The 15931-nt window shown below is 38.5% G+C and overlaps 6 non-coding genes across 6 annotated transcripts; 4 read left to right on the top strand and 2 right to left on the bottom strand.

Annotated features, from left to right (window-relative positions):
* Positions 1-1282: 1282 nt before the first annotated feature.
* Trnav-cac (transfer RNA valine (anticodon CAC)) lies at positions 1283-1355 on the top strand. The gene has a single exon. It is a non-coding gene; the product is annotated as a tRNA-Val (tRNA).
* Positions 1356-3084: 1729 nt separating this feature from the next.
* On the top strand, positions 3085-3157 carry Trnav-aac (transfer RNA valine (anticodon AAC)). Its single transcript has one exon. It is a non-coding gene; the product is annotated as a tRNA-Val (tRNA).
* A 5469-nt stretch (positions 3158-8626) lies between these two features.
* On the bottom strand, positions 8627-8698 carry Trnad-guc (transfer RNA aspartic acid (anticodon GUC)). The gene has a single exon. It is a non-coding gene; the product is annotated as a tRNA-Asp (tRNA).
* A 2786-nt stretch (positions 8699-11484) lies between these two features.
* Trnav-cac (transfer RNA valine (anticodon CAC)) lies at positions 11485-11557 on the top strand. Its single transcript has one exon. It is a non-coding gene; the product is annotated as a tRNA-Val (tRNA).
* Positions 11558-12081: 524 nt separating this feature from the next.
* Trnad-guc (transfer RNA aspartic acid (anticodon GUC)) lies at positions 12082-12153 on the bottom strand. Its single transcript has one exon. It is a non-coding gene; the product is annotated as a tRNA-Asp (tRNA).
* Positions 12154-15357: 3204 nt separating this feature from the next.
* Trnav-cac (transfer RNA valine (anticodon CAC)) lies at positions 15358-15430 on the top strand. Its single transcript has one exon. It is a non-coding gene; the product is annotated as a tRNA-Val (tRNA).
* Positions 15431-15931: the final 501 nt, after the last annotated feature.

The following is a 15931-nucleotide window of genomic DNA, read 5'->3' as shown; positions in this document are numbered from 1 at the left end:
AACTTGATCTGAGTATAAAAGGTTGATAAGACGCAAAAACTGGAATAAAAAAGGCTTTAGTTGTCGACCAACAAATTTCTAGCTGCTGTCGAGTAACTTTTCACGCAAGAATAAATTGTCCAAAATTTGAAGAAGAGGGAGGGGGACTAGTTTGTTCCTGGGGTGTGATCAAAACCTTGACTAAGCAAAAGTAAGCTAAGGCCTTAGAAATTTATCTCCGAAAATTTTGTGCTGAGGCGAACACAACAAACTTTGATCTAGATTTTACTCCAGCAACTCTGTTGGTTGCCTTTTTTTTTTTTTGCGCCAATACGAAGTGCAATGTCTGGAACTCCCTTCCCTAGCCTATTGAGTTTCTTTTTACCCATAACCCAGAGTCTTGTATGGATGGACGGAGTAGGCTGACGTCATAACCAGGTTTTCTGGCATCGACAGGTTTGAAAAAGAAATCAACTGCAAAAACCGCGGGCGATGATCCTGCATGTTTTCAGGTTTACTGAAGAAGGCAGGTATGGCCAGCCGAAATACTGTTGGGAAAAAGCAATATACGCTGTTATGATCAGCTTTGCTTTGGACTTCTTTCTTTTTTTTGATCGATAGGTTTCAATTTTCTTTACGTATGGGACTCCGCTGCGCGCGCTTCGCGGGCGCGGACGCTCTGTTGAAAAGAAGGAAATCAGGCAAGGATAAGAAATATCTTTGTAAACTCGAAAATACGGACAAATCGATCTTTTTCAGTGTGAAGCCCAATTTTAAAAGAGATATACAAGACATTTTTAACCGTCTCTTACATTTTCACGATGGATCAAAGATTGGATTTTTCCGTAACGGAATTAAGTTTTAATTTTGAAGTTTGGTGAATGGGAACCACTTCTTTTAGCTTTGAAAAATACTTGTACATGGTGTGCTTGAAAATGGCGCACCTTGGGCGAGTGACGTATTGTTTCGAGACCTTATTGTTCTTATGCAAACTTGTATTTTTCAACTATAATTTCCGTAAGACACAAGATTAAGACAAAAGAGGTTTGTATCAAAACAAGGTCAACCTCGACTTTACACTCAATTTAAGGCTAGGTTACTAACTGAACAACTGAAATTACATTACTCAGTCCATTATTGCCGCCTCGCAATTCTTCCTATTGCTGTTTGTAAAATATGTTTTTCCTTCGCAAATTAGCGCAATACCCCTCTAGCCTTATCTTTATTCACCCGGCTCCTGTTTCATCTTACATAGATTTAAAACAAACAAAACAAATAAACAGTACGAAATTTGTTAACAGTGGTTTCCGTGGTGTAGTGGTTATCACGTCCGCCTCACACGCGGAAGGTCGCCAGTTCAAATCTGGCCGGAAACACCTTACTTTTTTCTTTAAATTGGGTAAATCAGTACAAAGTACTTAGCCGTGAGAGCATGGGTTTTGACTAAATAACAGTTAAAATTCAATTTAATAAAGTTAAATTACTTACTTTGAAGTAGTCTTTTGTCGTTTCTAGTCATTTCTGCAGATCGACTTCCGAATCAAAACCAAGCATGTTTCCAGGCCTTACTACAAGAAATATATGGGCAGAAATGACCAGAAACGACAATGTAACCTTTATTTAGTCGAAACTCATGTTGCCTATAGCCCATGGTGAGAGACGAACTAAGAGAGACCAAAGCAAAGCTGATCATACCAACGTATATTGCTTTCTCATAACAGTATTTCGGCTGGCCATACCTGCCTTCTTCAGTAAATCTGACAACATGCTGGATCGTCGCCCGTGGTTGTTGCAGTTAATTTCTTTTTTAAACCTGTCGATGCCAGAAAATTTGGTTATGACGTCAGCGTACTCCGTCCATCCGTACAGACTCTGGGGTATGGGTAAAAAGGAACTCAATAGGGTAGGGCCGGGAAGGGAGTTCCAGACATATGTTGCATTTCGTTTTAGCGCAAAAAACAACCAAGAGAGTTGCTGGAGTAAAAATCTTGATCGAATTTGGTTGTGTTCGCCTTAGAACAAAATTTTTGGAAATATATTTCTAAGGCCTTAGCTTATACTTTTGCTATAGTCACGGTTTTAGTCACACCCCAGGAACAACGGTACCCCTCGCCGAAATTTAGACAATGAATTCTTGCGTGAAAATTTACTCAGCAGCAAGAAATTTTTTGGTCGACAACTGAAGCCTTTATTATTCCAGTTTTGCTTCTTTTTGCGTCCTTTTATACTCAGATCAAGTTATGATAAAAAATTCCTCCATTTCTACGGGCTATAAGTAAAATAGAATACGTTAAAACAATTCAAAATGGGGGATCCAAAATGGCGGACGCTTCAGATTCCTTTTTAGTAGTAATTGATGTCATCATGGCATCACTGCTATTCTTAAAGATTATTCATATGTTAGCCACCTTCTTGATTTTATAAAATACCAAGTGGGGCCGAGCAAGCATTTTTCGCTTTATGTGTATACCTAGATTTTAAAAAACCGGTTAGCAAAAAAATCAACTCATTTGAGACTTTTTTCTTGCACTAGTCTTATTCAAGTTCCCGGTTTTAGAGTCACATGGTCGGCAGACCACCGTAGATCCTGACTTCACACCAGTAAAAATCGAAGTCTTGGTATGGGTCAAAGTTCCTCAGCAATTTTGCTCTCGCCTAATTCATTTGACTCCTAAGAGCCTGTTTCCGAGGCCAAAGACTTAGTTGTCACCTTAGAAAAGCGAACAATATCGTACCTTTCTGTCTTCTTGTGGCTAAAATCATGCAGAGTGCTATTTATGTGTTATTGTTCATGTAAAGCACAAAAAAGTATCATTTCTTGCGGGTTCTAACCTGATGTCTAATTCTTGGAAAAAACGAAAATGGCGGCCATTATTGGTGATATCACAGGCCTCCAGCAGCACCACTACCCCTAAAATATAAAGGTTTTCCACTTAAGGTAAAATCGTTTCAAAATACTGCAACAAATCAAAAACTCCGGGGAGGGGTCCCATCCAACCCCCGCCCCCATCCCCCTTGTACCACACTAGAGGTATGAATTTGCGTGAACATCCGAGGGATAAGATACCGATTATCCCTCGAACTCTACTCTTATCATATACTACAGTTTCCGTAGTGTAGTGGTTATCACGTCCGACTAACACGCGGAAGGTCGCCAGTTCAATTCTGGCCGGAAACTAGAACGTTGTCCTTCTTTTTTTATTATTTTTTTTTTCTCGTTTACTTTATTAATAATTAATTTATCTTACTTTACTTCTTTTTGTCGCAAACGTCATATTAGAGAAAGGTTCTCGTGCAGAAAATTCGCTAACCATATTAGGCTGACAAAACCTACCCTTTTGTAATAAATAGCCTTAAAAAATCATAATCGGTGGCACAATTAATTGATACATGTTATTAATCTTTGACGACACATCTCGCGTTCTTGCGATATCTATCTACTTCGTCGCGTCATCAAAGGAAACGCAAGCCTTCCCTTTCCCCCTCCCCATTGTTTGTTGCTGTGCAAGCTATGACCCGTAAACACTGCAATACAACAAGAAACAATCCAACACCGTTCAAAGCGTGGGGAAAGGTCAGGGATGTTCTTTCCTTCCCCGAAAGTTCAATCGCAGAGCAAATAAAACTGTCAACAACTCTCCAGAGCAAGTTTACAGATTACCGCTTAATTGAACCAGCTTGTTATTTAGTTCATAACAGACCTAATCCTTAGCTGCTGGAAAATGAGGGCAGGGTGTGTTCCACAGCCGATGAGGCTTGCTGATGATACACACATAGTAGAAAAACCTGAAGAACGGGAGAAGATTGACCACTACCAGGACTTAAAAGTGGAAGTGCAAAAAGATTTGGAAGTGCAGAGGTGAAACTACAATTGCAATTTGGCCCACCAATGCTACCGGGACTCCAGATCATGCTAGATCTCAAGATAACGTTTCTTGTTTTGTTCTCTTGTACGAGCTATCTTAATAAACGTTTTGAGAGCTGTCTTTAAAAACGTTCTTTTAGAACGTAAGATTGACGGAAGAAATGCGAAAAGCGAATGTCATTTAGCTCCGGCCATCGACGCAATATTTGATGGTCTTTCAGTAACAGACTTATATACACAAGGATATTATCCGATGGAAAATAATGCAAAAATGACCCAGTGGAAATTATACGTTATACAGGTAGAAGAAATATTATACGCACGGTAAGGCGATTGTCGCCTTTCTTTTTTTCCTTTTTTTTTTAAGGGTAACTTAATAAAAATCACAGCTAATTCTCACCACGATAAAGGGTAACGGCAGAGGGCTTTACCCTCATATTTCGCTTTTCAAAAACTTATATTATATGATATTTAGTGTATGCCAAGTTTTACGTCGCCAAAGCTCGAATTAATTCATATGGCGTTCGTTTACTTTGTAACATGAAATTGTTCCACCAAGCAAAAGAAAAGGAAGTTTCATTTCTTTTAGGCTTGCCGCGAATCATTGTATTGTTGGATTTTGCGTGGATTCCCTGTTATAAACTCATTCTTCGTTCAAAGTTGATTGCTTCTGATTAAATTGTCTATTTATTGACACTTCTTTTTAATTGTTTGAAATGTAAGTCGTTTGACAATAACATTACGACTTTGAACATAAAGTGAACATTTGCATCATTGTTAACGGTTTACTCCTCTTCATTTTGACCTTTACAATGTCAGTGCTTGCTTTTTATAAAATCAAGCCGATTTATTACGCGCCGATTGGCAAATAATGGTACGGATAGCGGGAAGAAGCTATCCAATTATGCAACAAGAAGAGGGCCAGGATTTAATTCTGTTATTTTAGTTTCGACGAAAATAATCCCCCTAATTAAAAAAAAAGCAGTGTGTCATGCTTGGATGAAGTAAAAGCAGATGAATCTAAATAAGAAACCAATATGCCAAATATCGTGATATTTGGCATAACTACCACTTGTGATATTTCAAAATTGTCTCAATTGTATCACAATTTTGAAATATCACTCGTGCTATCTATGCCAAATATCACTACAAATCATGCTATTACCTATACTTATACAGTCGTTTCTCTATTTCTGAGGGTTAATACAACTAAGAGGAAATAAGAATTAACTAGTACTACATATCGGCTTGGCAAACTACTGATGAAAGAAGAGTGCTCGGCAACTCTCTTAGTATATTTAGCATTCTTTTGGAAATTTTACTTATTTATAATGCGTCACTTCCAGAGTAAAAGAAAATTTCCTTTCACTGGCTTTCCTTATTAAGCTGTAAGCTACACGAAACAATCCACCCAATGTTGTTCAAAGAGGTAGGTCTTGTTTGATCATTAATGTACGGCTCTAAAATCTTCTCTCGTCGAACTTCAACATGTTTAAAACTGCTGCAATGAAATGCTCAGTAATGTGTTTTTCATAACATTTCCATTTTGATTGCAATTTTATTCTCAACATTGCAAAACGAAGTGAGTTTCAGATTTATAGCAGATTTAATTTTTTTTAAAAAATAAATCGTTTATTTTTAAAGCAAATCCGCGTCTCCACAGGAAAATTTACAAGACAGAATCCAAATTATTCGATAGCGGACTGAATGGCGTAATCCTTAGCAAATTTTACGTTTGAGAGCAGTTAGCTGTATGGCATTTACGAATCAGTATAATGTGCAAGATTCGCTCCCAACAAGTCACAAAATCCATCTATCTGTGATACGTATACTGGACACAATGTTTGCGGCACTGCTAGAAAGGAGTCAATTTTATTGAATTTCGCTTCTTTCCAATTATCGCTAAATCCGTCAGGGATGTTGTTAACTCCGGAAAAGAACAAAATATACATGTATATGAAACAAAAATAGATTTTGTCTTGTTTGCCCAGATTTGGCAATCATTCAAACATTTCTTTTGCTAAGTTTTGAAAATAAAACTCCAGTCTTTTAATTCAGGTAATCGTTAGCTATTCCTTTTAATTTGAAATTTCTAAAAAAAAAGGCAAAGTGTAAGATACTATGAAAAAAACAAAGTCATAAAATAGATGATGCACACCGGATAAGGATATAATTTCAACAGATGCCACTTAGGGCCATCGGCATGGCATAGTGTTACAAAAATCAAACAGCTCAGATTTACATAAGAAAATTTCGGGAGAGCCAAAAAGAGAAATTGTAATTAAAAGAATAACAGTAATGATGAAGCCGTGCTTTTTCATATTTAATTTGGCTTCATTATAGTAAATATATATAACAAGATCATATCTGGACAAAAAAAGCAATAATCTGCAGATTCAAACGATTTCCAAAAAAATGGATTCAGTATCAAATATAAGATTCAACTTAAACTCGACAACCAATTTTACATTCAATTCATCATTTTTACTGCCACCAGGTAACGTTTTAGAGGATGCCTACCAAATATTCTTCAAGTTTGCTTTTGGTTCCGCAATCTACATGTTCATCGCTTCATTTTTATCCATCATCGCAAATGGTTTGTTGCTCCCGGTGTTTTTGTTCGATCCTATGAAGATCCTCAGGAAAGCTACAACTTATTTCCTCGTAGGTCTTTCTATTGCCGATATTTTAACAGCCACGACACAACAACCTATGTTTGCTACATGTTTCACTATGATATACATTAAACATCGTGACACTGGTAAGACATGTCAAACTCTCATCACCGTCGGTCATCATATCTCTCTGGTTGCAATGAATTGTTCCTTTATAATCGTGCTTTCATTCACCATCGCGCAATTCATTGTGGTAATTTCTCCTCTAAAGTACGCACAGAAAGTTACGAAATGTCGCGTGATTATTTGCATCATTGGAATATATGCATACGCCATGTTGCTGACTCTGTTGCCTAAAATGGGGATCCACAGAGATTCCTTATTAAATTTTTGACACGATATTTCATTCTATAATTTTAACGTATCTGATCATAATATGTTACGTTTTTTTATTCATCACTTTCAAGAAAAAGGCAGCCGCTTCAAGACGTCTTCAAGAAGATCAGAGGACGGAGGGTAGAGGGAGGCGAACTTGTTTGGAGCGCAAGTTTATCGTTGTCAACTTTTTTCTGGTCGCCATTTTGTTTCTCTGTTCTCAGCCGGTCACTTTTTTAGGGATGGTAAGTCTCTACTCCAGTGAGGATCCTAACAGTCCAGAATTTCTTATCGCCAGCCTCATCGTGGAAAACGTGCTTTACTTGAAATTCCTGCTGGACCCTTTTCTGTACGCATGGCGAATTCCAAAATATCGTCAGGCGCTCAAGATTATTCTGCGCTGGAGCCACAGTAAGAATAAGAAGCCTGGCCGAGGGTCAATGTTCAGTGATTGCGCCATTACTGAGTTAAGTTTGTCACGTGACACTGTGATCACTCTCGATTTCAAAGCTATTTCTCAGTGATAAGTGGCGGGATGGAATCTTAAGGCGACAACTTTTCCGGAATATTTCTTGCGACAGGAGGTACAAGGAGTTATTTTAAAAGGTCACGGTGGAAACAGACGATGCCTGAAACGCTCTCTTGAAAATTATTTTTGCACCTTCTATCTGATTCACCTCAAAGTTTGATGGATCAATGGTCTTTAGATTCCAAAAAAATGTTGTTGTTTTTTTCTTTCTTTTTTTTTGTTTTTTTCGATTTTAACGGTTTTTAGATTCTTTGCCACATTTTGAAGCAGTTTTTGTGAACAGCTAATCGGGCTGTAGCGGAAGAGAATAAGTAAGAATGAGGACTGCAATCCACGGATGCCGCGGAAGTAAATACTCGGGAGCATGGACTGGGATTCAGCTCACCGAACACCCAAACTGATTGAAAATTTAAGTGAAATCATAAGTTTTTGTTCTTTGTAGTTTGGAGCCAGTAGCGCATGTGTATCTGATCTGGCGCAAAGCAAAACCACGCAAGCGAAAACTTTGCTTGAGGCTGAGCCCTTCAATTTTATCATGTCGATGCAGTACGAACTCTGGAACGAAACTCATTCCGGAATGAATATCATCCCGGTATCATGTAAATGGCGTCTTAGTTATTTGGTTTGAAATCGCATAGGAATACTAGTACTTTTTCAAAAAGTCTGAAATTGGGAGTGATTTACTTGCTAATAATAAATCTGGTCAGTTACCGAACTTGTATTTTTGTGTTATATTTCTGATTAGGTTTGAAGTTTCTCAACCTACCCCAATCCTCCCCCTCCCCACCGCCTTCCCCCCCTTCTTCTTTCCTCCTATTCCCCATTCTCTCTGTGTGAGGGTTAAAAAGCCGACGGATTTCAGTCAAAATTATGATTCACCTGTTGGCTGAATCCGTTTAAAGGGTTTATTTTTGCTTCCATTCCAGATAACCTTATTATTCTTTAATTATAATAATAATCATTGTTTTGAATCAGAGGTACATTTTAATTTGACCGTATTCAGGACTCTATAAATCGCTCCTCTTGCTTTGGTAATCATTGCTTTGCAATATCTAAACATTTCATTAAAAGTAATAAGATATTCAGATATGTAACGTTAACGTGGTCAAAAAAAATACGTTGTTAGAGATTTGTAAGAGAACACTTGAGTATTCGTACATTTGTATTTCGGAATACGATCAATCTATCGAACCCTTCAAATTCAAACTTGAGGGTCAAAAAAAGCATTTCAAGCATTCATCTTCATCCGAAAATCAAAAGAATCTCCCCGGCGGGGAATCGAACCCCGGTCTCCCGCGTGACGGGCGGGGATACTCACCACTGTACTACCGAGGAATTGGATGCGTTGAGTTTAAGCTTAATGGTTTCTGTAATGGGGAAACGTCCTCTATCACTTTAAAGCAAAATAATTTCAAGATCCTCTTCACTATGAAAGCCAAACTTACTGACATTAATTTCCTACAATGTGGGAACAATTTACCATGATTTTTGAGAGGCATGTTTATCCCTCGTCGCAGGAGGCAAAAAAAAAACCGGTTTGAATAGGAATTTATAACTCAGGATTCTCAGCTATTTTGTTCATATTTGAAACTCTAAAAGAAGGATATCAGATGATTATATCAGCTAGGCTTGTCCTGGGTCATCTTTGACAACCCAAGAGTTTAAAAAGGGAATTTTTTTATCCAAAATGTGTAAGTTGTAATCTGACAATTCTGACCAACCCAAAGACAGAAACTTATATAGCATAGTGGCAAAGTTTTTGTTTTTTTGTTTTGTTTTGTTCAATTGTTGTTGTTGTTGTTGTTTGTCAATCCAAGAGCCATCAATTGCGGCTTTTCTTTTTTCCGCTTCGCTAGCTATGTGAACGAGAGAATTTTAAAGGGCGACTGCATATTTGTTAGTAACTTTTCTGATCAGTGCTATGGGGTCATCTTCAGAATCTTCAGAGTCGCGCTCCCCCCTCAGCAATAGTGACTTTACGATCCCACGAGGCGACGGCAACGAAAACGTCAAAAACAGTAATAGGTGTACGGTAGGCAAAACAACAACTTTGCGCGTGCATCCCACTTTTTTATACATTTCTTTGCCGTTTTTGCACAACTACGACGTGAAATTGCCTAATTTCACTGTTTATGGAGAACGTAAAAAAGCCACGACGAAATTTTATTCTCTTTCTACACTTGAATATGTTTCTTAAAAATTCAACTTCGGCAGCGTTCGCTTACATTTGACAAAGTAAGTGAGCTGGAATAATCGCGATAAAGACCAAAAGAACGCAAATTCGTTTTTGAAGCGACGTTTTCGCCGCCGTCGCGTCGTCCGATCGTAAAGTTCCTTATGACGGAGCTGCACAGGGTTCTTTCAGGAAAACCTGTCGAAATGTCAATTGACGTCTCATCCACTTCCACAAAGAAATAATACTTATTTACTGACTTTGCAGGTGAACTGTGATAAAGGAGAAACACAACGCCAACGCGTCCACAGCTGAATATTTTGTCTTTTTGCAAGAAAGCCCGGCAAAAGTGTAGACCAATCAAAGCACGCCATTTACAAAAGCGCGATATGAAAACAAAAACAAAAGATCGCCCTGCGTCGAGGTTGGGAATGGGCCTTTGAACAAACCACTTTCGAATAACCGAAAATTGAACCCTGATAGCAGCTATATTTCATTTTGTGGCGGCAATGGAAGAAAGACGGATGGTTATTTTTTTATTTTTATTTTTTATTTTAATAGATTTCTCCTGTAGGTCTACCGTAAGAGCCTGCATGACACTGTCAAAAACGCAAGCATCGATGAATCCTTTTGAGATCGGACACTCTCCTGGAGCAAATATACAAATAAACAATTCTGTTTTGAAAAAAAAAGTAAGTATTTTCATTTTGTGGCGGTAGTACAAGAACACGGTAATTTTACAATGTAAAACTTAATTGAAACGAAAATAGTCTTCAGTTGTAGGCCTGCAGTCTGTCGACAAAGAAATTTCGAGATGCTGAGTAAATTTTCACGCATGAATTCACCTGTCCAAATATTGACCAAGCCGGAACGGGGACTAGGTTGTTCCTAGAGAGTGACCAAAACCGCGACTAAAGAGTAAGGCTTTTGAAATTCATTTCGAAAAATTTTGTTTTAAGGCGATCACAACAAAATTTAATCTAGATTTTTAATCCAGAAACTCAGTTGGTTGCCCCTAAATGGTTAATTTTGCGCCAAAACGAAACGCGACATATGTCTCTGGGACTCCCTTCCCTACCCTACTGAGTTTTTTACACCTACCCCTAGAGTCTGTAGGGACGGACGGAGTACGCTGACGTCATAACCAAATTTTCTGTCGTCGATACAGTTTGCATTTTCTTATAGGTTTGGGGTTCCGCAGCGCACGCCTCGTGCGCGCAGTTGCTCCGCTAAAAATAAGGAATTAAAGAAAGTTTAAGAACTATTCTTTTAAACTCGAAAATACGTAAATACCGGTTTTTTTCAGTTGCAGGCCAATTTTAAAAGTGATTTTCGAAACATTTTTATCCCCTTTAATATTTTCACGCGCAACAATTGGAAGACTGGGGAACCATTATTTTTCAGTACTGTACGTAAGAGCTGCTCGTAAGGTGTTTCCTTATTGGTCGCAGAAAAAAAAAACATTATTTATGATTATTTCCCATTGTTTCACGGTTATGGTATCGAACCAACTGGCTTTTAGGGTTCCTTTTCTTAGGTTTCCAAATTACTTGCGTATGTTGTGCTTGAAAATGGCGCATCTTGGGCGAGTGGCCTACTGTTTCGAGCCCATGTTGTTCCGGCACGCAAACCTGTATTTTTCAACTATAATTTCCATGAGAACACAAGAGGTTTGTATCAAAACAAGACCAACCTCGGCCTCGCCCTCAATTAAGGCTAGGGTACTAACTAGACAACTTAAAAATGGTCTGCTTGAAGCTACATTGCTCGGTCCATTATTACCGCCTCGCAATTCTTCCAGTTGTTATTTTGACACAGTAAAATATGTTTTTGCTTCGCCAATTTGGGCAATACCCCTCTAGCCTCATCTTTATTCATCCTCCTTCTTTATCTTATATAGATTCAAAACAAAGAAAACAAATAAGCAGTACAGAATTTGTTAACTGTGGTTTCCGTAGTGTAGTGGTTATCACGTCCGCCTCACACGCGGAAGGTGGCCAGTTCAAATCTGGCCGGAAACACTTTACTTTTTTCTTTAAATAGTTAAATTTTAATTTAATAGAGTTTAATTACTTACTTTGAAGTACTCTTTTGTCGTTTCTAATCATTTCTGCAGATCGACTTCTGAATCAAAACAAAGCATGTTTCCTTGCTATAGCACAAGAAATATACGGCAGAAATGACCAGAAACGACAAAAGACTGCTTCAAAGTAACCTTTATTTAGTCGAAACTCATGTTTCCTACAGCTCATGGTGAAAGCCGAACTAAGGGAGACCAGGAGCCCAGGAGAGACAAATTGGTATTTCGCTATTGAAGTCTGGCCTGTGCATGGGTTATAGGAAAAAATGCATTGGGCTTCGACTAAATTAAAGATAAATTTTTATTTAATAAACTTGTATGTAGCGTTTACGTGGAGAAAAAATTACGCATTTTCGTATTCTTATTCTGGAATACGATGAAGCAAATGCACCCTTCAAATCAAATGTTCAAGGTTAAAAAAAGAAGCATTTCAAGCATTCATCTTAATCCGAAAACCAAAAGAATCTCCCCGGCGGGGAATCGAACCCCGGTCTCCCGCGTGACAGGCGGGGATACTCACCACTATACTACCGAGGAACTGAATGCGTTAGATTTAGGCTTAGGGTTATGAATGGGGAAACACCACATCTCATTTTAAAGCAAAATAACTTCAAGATCGTCTTAACTATGACCGCCGAACTTTCCTATTTTCCTAGAGAAAGTGTGAACAATTTACAACGGGTTTTTTGACAGGAATTTCAATCAACCCTCCCTCCTCCCTCCATCCCCGGGTCACAGGGAGCAAAACAAGCCCGGTCTGAATAGGTCATTACAACTCATTATTCTCAGTTATCTTTGTTCATATCTGAAACTCTAAAAAAAGGATATCAAATGATTATATCAAAGCTAAACGAAAGTGTTATTTGTTTTGGGTCATTTTTGATAATTCAGGAGTTAAACAAGAGACTATGGCTGTTATACAAAATATTTAAGTTTCAATTCTTTTCCATTCTGACCATCGAAACTCGAAGACAGAAACTTATAGTTAAAGTGTAGTGGTAAAAGTTTCCTGTGAAAAATCCGCGGTAAATTGTTCCCACATAATGGGAAAAATGGGTAAGTTTGGCGGTCATACTTAAGACATAGTTCACTTTAAAATGAGATGGGGCGTTTCCCCATTATGTAGCCCATTAAGCGTACAGCTACTGCACTCAATTCCTCGGTATTATAGTGGTGAGTATCCCCGCCTGTCACGCGGGAGACCGGGGTTCAATCCCCGCAGGGGAGATTCTTTTGGGGTTTCGGAATTTTATTTTACTTTATTTTTTTTTTTTTAGTTTTAACCCTGAAGTTTGATATGAAGGGTGCGTTTGATGGATCGTTTTCCGAAATAAGACTGTACTTAAAATTTCTCTTTCAAATCTCTTCTAACGTAATTTTTTGACCACGTCAACGTTACGTCGAGTTTATTAAATTTCAATTTAGTTGACGCCTTATGCATGTTTTCTATGGTCCATCCACAAGCCCAGACTTCAATAGCGAAATACCAATTTTTCTCTTTTAGGGTCCTGGTCTCCCTTAGCTCGGCTCTCACCATGGGCTAAAGGAAACATGAGTTTCCACTAAATAAAGGTTACAGTGAGGCATTCTTTCGTCGTTTCTGGTCATTTCTGCCCGTATATTTCTTGCAGAAAGCCTTGAAATATCCTTTGTTTTGATTCAGAAGTCGATCGCAAGGAATGACTAGAAAAGACAAAAGACTACTTCAAAGCAAGTTATTGAACTTTATTAAATAAACATTTAACTTTTTTAGTCAAAACCCATGCTCTCACCGTTCTTTTTTTGTTTTGAATCTATATAAGATAAAGCAGGAGGATGAATAAAGATGAGGCTGGAGGGGTATTGCGCAAATTTTCGCTGAAGAAAATACGTATTTTACAAACAGTGTTAAAAAGGAAGAATTGCGAGGCGGTAATAATGGACCGAGTAATGTAGCCTCAAGCAGACCATTTTTCAGTTGTTCAGTTAGTAGCCTAGCCTTCAATTGAGTGCGAGGCCGAGGGTTGGCCTTGTTTTGATAAAAACCTCTTTTGTCTTGATCTTATTTTCTAATGGAAAGGAGAATAGTCGAGAAATACAAGTTTGCATAAAAACAGCAAGGTCTCGAAACAATACGCCACTCGTCCAAGATGCGCAATTTTCAAGCACACCATGTACAACTATTTTTCAAACCTAAAAAATATGGTTCCCATTCACCAAATTTTAAGATTAAAACAGATTCCGTTACGGAAAAGCCCAATCTTTGATCCATTTGTCGTGCGTGAAAATGTAAAAGGCGGTTTAAAATGTTTTGAATATCACTTTTAAAATTGGGCTTCACACTGAATCAGATCGATTTTTCCGTATTTTCGAGTTTACAAAGATATTTCTTATACTTCCCTGATTTTCTTCTTTTTAGCAGAGCATCCTCGCCAGCGAAGCGTGCGCAGCGGAGCACCATACGTATAAGAAAATTGAAACCTGTCGATCCAAAACAAAAGAAGTCCAAAGCAAAGCTGATCATAACAACGTATGTTTCTCTTTTATAACAATATTTCGGCTGGCTATACCTGCCTTCCTCAGTAAACCTGACAACTTGTAGGATCGTCGCCCGCGGTTTTTGCAGTTAATTTTTTTTCGAACCTGTCGATGCCAGAAAATTTGGTTATGACGTCAGCGTACTCTGTCCATCCGTTGAGTGAACTGCAGCGAAAAAGTGCCTGGGTGAGGCTTTCATAAATAGTTAGCGAAACACTACTTTCTTCCCGGTGCGATAAACGACAGCGTTTTGCATGGAATAGACAACAAACTGTATGAAACATACTCCACAAATTATCACCTTGAGTTCGTATCTGCAAAAACCTGCCTTTTGGTTCACAGCCATTAGATTCCGCTGAAACTAGACCTAGATCCAGTTTTCCTGAGTCGAGAGTTTCTTTTCCAAGGTACAATCAGCTAACCTAAACACCGAAGAAACGTTTTTATAGCTGGCACAGAATATTTTAGCGAAACAGCTCAACCACGCGACCACGCGACCACATACCTGTCAGCATCACGCGGAAATCATACAATAACACACAGTGAGTTCGCGGCACTGATAAGACTATCCACAATCACCCATAATCCTCTGACGTTTAACACAAGCCAAAGATCATCGAATAACTCGGAAAAACTCAGCCTATTGGCAGATACACACCTCTGGACTTTTCTCTTACACTCGTCTTATTCAAGTTCCCAGATTTATAGTAACGCGGTCGGCAGACCAGCGTAGATCCTGACTTCACACCAGAAAAAAAAAAAAAAAAAAACTAAGTCTTGGTCTGGGCCAAAGTTCATCGACAATTTTGCTCGCACCTAATTCATTTGACTCCTAAGAGCCTGTTTCCGAGGCCAAAGACTTAGTGGTCCCCTTAGAAAAGCGAACAATATCGTACCTTTCTGTCTTCTTACGGCTAAAATCATGCAGAGTGCTTATTTATGGTCATATAAAGCACAAAAAGATAACATTTCTTGCGGTTTTAACCTGTTTTCTAATTCTTGGTAAAAACCAAAATGGCGGCCATTATTGGTTTTGAGAAGATCAAAGGTTTTCCACTAAAGGTAAAATCGTTTCAAATTACTGCAACATATCAAAAACTCCGGGGAGGGGTTCCATCCATCCCCCCCTCCCCCTTGTACCACAGTAGGGGTATGAATCTGCGTTTACGTCCGAGCGATAAGATACCGATTATTCCTCGAACTCTACCCTTATTATATACGGTAGTTTCCGTAGTGTAGTGGTTATCACGTCCGCCTCACACGCGGAAGGTCGCCAGTTCAAATCTGGCCGGAAACACTTTCCTTTTTTCTTTAAATGGGGTAAATCAGTACAAAGTACTTAACCGTGAGAGCATGGGTTTTGACTAAATAACAGTTAAATTTTAATTTAATAAAGTTAAATTACTTACTTTGAAGTAGTCTTTTGTCGTTTCTAGTCATTTCTGCAGATCGACAAAGACAAATATATTTTGTAACGTTTTGTTAGTTTCACAAGAGTATGTATATTAGGTTGCATAATACTGCTGAAGTATTTAAGGCGTGTTTGTAAGGAGTCTCAAGGGGCTAGTACACTATTTAAGATTTGTTAAGTTATGCAAGAGCCATTCGAGGCATCTTTTTCTACCCTAGTTTTTTATGCCATGTCGGGTCCTGAAACAGCGAGCGTTCCTCAAGCGTATTTGGAAACTAACAACACCGGAGACTCTGCTCAACCGAGTGCTCTTTCCTCGGATACGTCCTTATCAAACGCCGAAACTTTGCAGTTATTTTCCCAGCTTTTGGACGTCAAATTTGATCA

This window comes from Porites lutea, chromosome 13, assembly GCF_958299795.1.
Source record: "Porites lutea chromosome 13, jaPorLute2.1, whole genome shotgun sequence".
In the NCBI taxonomy this organism is placed as follows: Eukaryota; Metazoa; Cnidaria; class Anthozoa; order Scleractinia; family Poritidae; genus Porites; species Porites lutea.
This window is presented reverse-complemented; position numbering and strand designations above follow the sequence as displayed.